The following is a 6,177-nucleotide window of genomic DNA, read 5'->3' as shown; positions in this document are numbered from 1 at the left end:
CAGAACTTGATTTTCTAATTCATAGAAAAAGCTTTAGAAGCTGTTCAAGGGCTTCCATAGGTGTTCTTGGTGTGGACAAGCTAGAGGGACAACATTTAGTGTCCTGAAGACGAATCTCAAAGGCGCAAATACACTGCAGTGCATCAAGAGGTTAGTGTGTTTGTTTTTTATTTAATCTAGGGTTCTAAAATTAATCTGATTAATTTTAAAATCTTAAATGGCAAATACAGATCCAAAAACATATTAAAAGAGTTTTAATATGTTGTTTATCATTGAAATTAAATAGATAAAAATAAATCTTGCATGATGCATGTGACCCTAGGTGAAAATTTTTGAATTGAATGGTATAAACTTGTGTTTTTCACGCTTCTGCTCCTTCAGACTATAATTTTCTCTCCTAGCTCAAACATCTTGGCATTCAAGATTTCATTAAGCATGACCATAGTTTCTTCCATTTTAAGTAGTACAAGTGAAATCCTCACTAGTCTCTTCCCTGTTCTAACCCAAATGACCTGATCGAAAGTCTCTTTGATGTGTTTTAAGGCTATGTTTGCAAAATATATATATATATATATATATATTTAAGTGTTAACCTAAACATGCTATGTAAATGAATGAAATGCATGAATGGACCATTTTTTTTTTTACCTTTACTTTGACAAAATCAAAATCGAACCATACTAATAGAACCAAAACTTGAACTAAGATCAGACCAAAGACTAAATAAAAACCAAAAAGAATATCTCCAAAACTGAATCTTTGTCCCCTTATACCTCTAACTCTCACGTGTAGGGTAGGAAAAAAAAATCTATCTTAGGCTACGATACACTGGAAAAACCAACAGGGGTTGGTCTAGGACAATCCTTCCCTCACAAATAAAGGATTTATGTCCATAAAGTTTAACCATAAGTAAGCATCCTTTTGCTTAATACGGGTTTTGAAATGGACTTGGGCCTATACACACATTGGGTTTATGCATAGGCCTAGGTTCATCTCAACTACCACTTGAACTTATGGTTTAAACAGTAGGGTTATAAATCCAGCACAAGAAAAATCTACGGGGTACCTAGGGCTAAAATCTATGGCTATTGGGCTTTATAATGTAGGAAAAGGCTCACCCATGCGAGAGCTTATCCACTAAGCACAATGGCTGCGACACCCCTCACCCATCTACAGTGTAGCCGAGCATGGCATGTCACACTTGGTGCCGGAGCGCCTTAACTTAACTTATTACATATCCTATTATTCACATTATATTTTATTAATGTAGGGCCAATTTATTAACCAGAGAAACTGGTGGAGTTTCCCCTAAATTATTCACAATTTTGACAATTTCCACCTATTAAAAATCTCAATAATAATTTCCAATATATAAAATTTTACCCAATTTCAAATTTCATCTCAATATCTCAAACTCAAAATTTTATTCATTCCATGCATAAATAAATTCATCATTACATTCATAAATAAAATACTCAATTTCTTTAATTTATAAAATTTACAAATAATTATGTAAATTCATAATTTACATGACAAAATGAAAGTCTAACTACAAAATACAAAATCACTGACAGGCCTAGTGGTTCCTACCAAAATACACTGCACTGATGTGGTGACACAGTCTGACACAGATGCAGATCCAAAGCTCAGACTCTCAGTCTATGGTCTACTGGGCTCTCGCTCCTGATCTCCAGTATCTACGCGTGGCAAAAAGCGACGCGCTAAGCATAAAGCTTAGGGGTGCCAATATAATATATAAAAAAAATAAACTAAATATTAAATATGCAGAAATTATGTTGTTATTTCATGCAGATTAAATTTTTAGTAATCATTTGTAATATTCTTAATTTAGTGATTTTTATGTTCTTTATTTAGTTATAAATTTTTAAGACCTACTTTAATTGCCCAAGTAACCTATACCAATTGACTGGAATGGATAAACAGGTAAACTAGAACTGGATACTAAGTACCTCAGGCCGTCACACTGATAAGTGCATAATTTATTAATTTTACTCCCATCACATTTAGTGTTTCTAGTGTGCTTTTTATGCCTAATTCAGTTAATTAAAGTATAATTATCATTTAGGCATATTTTTAGATAGTTGTTGGAATAATTGTGTTAAATGGAGAAATTTTCAGCATTTACATTAATTTAACATTTACCGTGTTTTTCAAGTGTTTCTGAAGTTGTGGATATCCGAATCCAATGCTATTTAATTCATTGAAAAGCTAAGTTAAAGCACTACAAATGACGAAGAAGGACCAAAGCCCATATCAGTCTCTAAGGTTATCAAAATTAACTGTGAATCTAATACAGAAGCTCACAGTTGATGTGTCACGACCAGTTTTGGTATTTATTTTATATCTGGAGATCCAAATGACCAAATGAGGCAAACCCAAGCCCAATTGAACCTTAAGAACCACCTCTACAATTTCTATGAAGGGCTAGAAGCGAGATAAGGCCATTTTAATTGTCAAAAAGGGTAATGAAGTCGTCATTATGGCTTGGATACTCTGTCAGCACTAGTCTCGATTTTTGGTCCATAACTTGGGCTGTAGACCTCGGATTTGGGAAAATGAGTACGCGTTCGAAAGCTAAGAAGTAGGGCTACAACTTTCCTGTAGAAGAAAGAGATAGATTCCAAAGGGAAGTAGCTAAAAAATGGCCGTGATTGCAGATCAGAAAATCTGTCTTTTGAAGTTGAAAACTTTTCCAAGTTTGGCTATTATCTTTGGGATTACGTTTTTCATTATAAAGACCATCTTTGGGAAGCAACTGAAATACAACCATTCAAACCTTCGAACACCATAGAAGACCTTCATTCTCCATTCTCTTTTTAGATTTCTTCTTTATTTTTCTTCAATTTTCTGTTAGCCATGAACATGAGTGGCTAAGTTCTAAATTTAGTTCAAGGGATTCTAGTTCTTTTGCATGATTTGTGAGACCAGGTTCTTAATTTAAATTATGCCTTTTTGAATATCTATTGTTTCCTGATTTAATTGTTTTTTATCTATTGAATGATTTGCTAAAAAGGCCTATTAGTTAATTGTTTGATTTGATCAATTGCTAATTCATCTTCATAATCCGTAATTATTATGTAAGATTGAATTTGAGTAGCAATTAGGTTTTATTGATTATGATCCAAGTTTTTTATAATAACCTAAGGAAACAATAGGGTGAATTAAATAGTTTATGCTTTATAAATCGTTGTTCAACTTAACTACTTTCTGTTCTTAAAGCAGTTATTAATTTGATGAGGATTGCTTAATACCAATTCAGTTAATAATTAGAGTCAAGAAGAGTGCTGGGCTCAAATTGATGAGTACAGGAAAGTTCGGGATTTTACCTCATTGTTTGGTAAATCTACATTAAGTATTTAATAAGAGATAATTGTATTTTTTTTGTCTATGATCGAGTAATGCATTGGAATGTGAATCACCTTGGACTGAAGTTTGTTTAAATTGAGAGTTTCATATTTAAATCTAGTTCTTTAATTTCTGAATTTGATTTCTTCTTATTTAGTGTTACAACCTCCCCCCCCCCCCTAACCTTTGTTATTTTTTCTGTTATACAAGTGCACGAAATTTAGTAACTCAGTCTCTAGGGTTCGACCTAGATTACCACTTACTGTAGAAAATATTTCATTACTGGTAATTTTAGTTAATTTAATTTTTGGTGGATTCAGCAACCATTAAGAATTTTGGCGCCGTTGCTAGGGACTAAAGTTTATTGAATTTCGTTTCTTTAGTGTTAGGATATTTTGTTATTAACTTTGTTTGTGAAGTGCTGCTGTTTTTAGGTTTTCGGTAAAAATTACGGTGTTACTATTTATCGATAGATTTTTATTTGAATTAGGAGGGCGCTCCATACTTTTTTTGAAGGAAATGACGTTTTGAAAATAACCAATACATTGGCCCTACCCTCTTGAGGCCAAATTCGATCGTTTTCTAGGGTTTTGAGGCAGTTTTCTATTTTTACTTTGATTTTTTTTTATTTATGATAATAACTTCTCAATTTGGTGACTTGCTCTTTGATCCAAAAGTAGAAAAAACAGCTAAACAGTTGAGAAAATTGGCTAAGCAAGCTAAGCAAATTTCGAGTACATCTGAAGGAGTCCAATCTCCAAGGTAATTAAGTTTGGATTTGGCTTCAGATTTCGAAAATGAAACCATAGCAGCTAGGACTTTGAAAGAGTTGGCTGCCCTTGATCTAAACCAATAGCCTTTGTGTATTCAATTTCCTACTTTAAATGTTGCTTTTGAGTTAAAATCTGGACTAATCCATTTGTTGCCTAAGTTTTATGGTCTTTCAGGTGAGGATCCACATAAGCATTTAAAGGAATTTCATATTGTTTGTTCCAGCATGAAACCTCAAGGAGTTTTAGAGGATCAAATCAAGCTTCGAGCTTTTCCTTTCTCCCTGGAAGGCACAACTAAGGATTGGTTGTATTACCTTCCTTCTGGATCAGTCAACTCATGGAATGAGATGAAGTGGATATTTTTGGAGAAATATTTTCATACTTCCCGTGCTGCAAACATAAGAAAAAAAATTTGTGGCATCTGGCAGTACAATGGAGAGAGTTTGTATGAGTATTGGGAGAGATTTAAGAAGTTGTGTGCAAGTTATCCCCATCATCAAATAAGTGAGCAGCTTTTGATTCAGTATTTATATGAGGGACTTCTACCAATGGACCACAGTATGATAGATGCTACTAGTGGAGGAGCTTTGGTTGATATGACACTAAAAGAAGCAAGGAGGCTGATTGCTAACATGGTAACAAACTCTCAGCAGTTTGGAATGAGAATGGATCACACACCTAAGAAGGTTAATGAGGTAAGTACATCTAACCTTGAGAAACAGATTTTTAATTTAACTTCTTTGGTGAGGCAATTGGCTATAGGGAACATGCAAACTGTTAAGGTATGTAACACCCCTATGTTCGGTAGTACGTTCTACTGTTTCGGTGACCAGTGTTGTCTGGACAGCTAGGATGGCTCAAACTACACTTAGATATGAGTGAGGAGATATAAAATAATGAAATACAAGAAAATAAAATACAAGAAAAACAAAGGAAAAATAATAGCAATGAAATGTAACCAAGTTAAACGAGTCGAGAACCCTAGCGATGGGTGACCGCACTAGGAAGTCGTGGCGTGGACCGTTGACCAGCCCTGGACCACGGGGAACCCAGAAAAATATTTTTAGGACTTAAATAAATGTCTATGGAAGTATAAATACCATTAGAAATATCAAAGAAAATTTAATTAATTAGTACAAAGAAAAGTGAGAAATCGAGAAAACGACAAAACTCAGTATTACCGAAAAATCAGGAATGCAACCGAAACAGGGACATTGTGGTCATTTGACACCCCGAGTTGTCTTTTGACCTAAATGTTCATTAAAAATACTTGATATTATACTCGAAAAATGTCATGAAAAATTAAATTGGTGGTACATAGTTTAAATAGCAAAAATTGGGAGTTAAATGTGGGACAATGAAACCTTAGGATAAATAAACATTAAATTGACACATAGTGCTCCACTAACTCACCTAAGTGGACCACTACATCTTCATTTTGGATAGATTTTCATCTTCCTCAAACTCCCAAGAACTAGCCGAAACCAAAGAAGATAGAAAACCTCCATGGCTGAATTTGAAGAAGCTTCATGCAAGCATGATCCAACCATGGAAACCTCAAGCTCCCTTCACTAAAAGTTGTCCATACACCTTGGGCAGTAGATAGGCAGCAAGAAGATCAAGTTTTGGTGAAGTTTTGAAGAGTTTCCAAAGTGAAAAGTAGGTATTTTTGATGCTTGCTTCATTAAAGTTTGTGTGGATGTTATGGGTAGTTGAATTGTGGAAAGATTTTTGGAGTTTGATGTTTTAAGGGAGATGTATATTTTTGGCAGCCATGGAAACTCCATAAGAACAGTTTATCCTTACAAGTAAATGGTAGATTAAAGTGTTGATGAAGTGTTTATGTGTGTAGGAATAAATTGGGTGATGTATACTAAATGTATATGTGAATGTACACTTGATTTTGGAAGCTTGGAAAGCTAAGTGAAGAAGATTACAATTCGGCAATTTGAAGTGTGGACCAAAATATATTATTTCATGGTTTGGTTTATGGAATATTATTGTTGAATTATGGTACTTGTTATGGCAGCATGTACAT

At 34.0% G+C, this 6,177-nt stretch overlaps 1 non-coding gene across 1 annotated transcript; it reads right to left on the bottom strand.

The window, feature by feature from the left end:
• Positions 1 to 4,534: 4,534 nt before the first annotated feature.
• Positions 4,535 to 4,641, bottom strand: LOC131179602 (small nucleolar RNA R71). Its single transcript, XR_009148493.1, has one exon. It is a non-coding gene; the product is annotated as a small nucleolar RNA R71 (small nucleolar RNA).
• Positions 4,642 to 6,177: the final 1,536 nt, after the last annotated feature.

The sequence above is a fragment of the Hevea brasiliensis genome, chromosome 4 (genome assembly GCF_030052815.1).
Source record: "Hevea brasiliensis isolate MT/VB/25A 57/8 chromosome 4, ASM3005281v1, whole genome shotgun sequence".
In the NCBI taxonomy this organism is placed as follows: domain Eukaryota; kingdom Viridiplantae; phylum Streptophyta; class Magnoliopsida; order Malpighiales; family Euphorbiaceae; genus Hevea; species Hevea brasiliensis.
This window is presented reverse-complemented; position numbering and strand designations above follow the sequence as displayed.